The sequence below is a fragment of the Lottia gigantea genome, assembly GCF_000327385.1.
Source record: "Lottia gigantea unplaced genomic scaffold LOTGIsca_138, whole genome shotgun sequence".
Taxonomy (NCBI): domain Eukaryota; kingdom Metazoa; phylum Mollusca; class Gastropoda; family Lottiidae; genus Lottia; species Lottia gigantea.
Genome location: NW_008707580.1, coordinates 104,714 through 105,116, shown reverse-complemented (window position 1 = coordinate 105,116; position 403 = coordinate 104,714).

The window sequence follows — 403 nt, the reverse complement described above, 5'->3', positions numbered from 1 at the left end:
TATATTATATTGATATTGAACTTATTACCTTGCCCATTTTAAAAAGGGAACAGGGTGATTTGATTCTGTAAGCTTTCGACACCCAACAACAACCCCCCCTTTAGCTAGATTTGATAACATTTTATATTGATACCGAACTTGTTGCCATGCCCATTTTAAAAAGGGATCAGGGTGATTTGATCCTGTAAGCATGCAACATCCAACAAACCCCCCCCCCTCCCCCCATTTTTAGTTCGATTTGATAACATTTCATATTGATACAAAACTTGTTACCATTTCCACTTTAAAAAGGTATCAGGGTAGTGTATCATAAAGTTTGATTCTGTAAGCATGCAACACCCATTTCATTTTCAGAAAGTTAATATTCTGTATTTTATATTTTTCAGAAATTTACGAGGAAAGG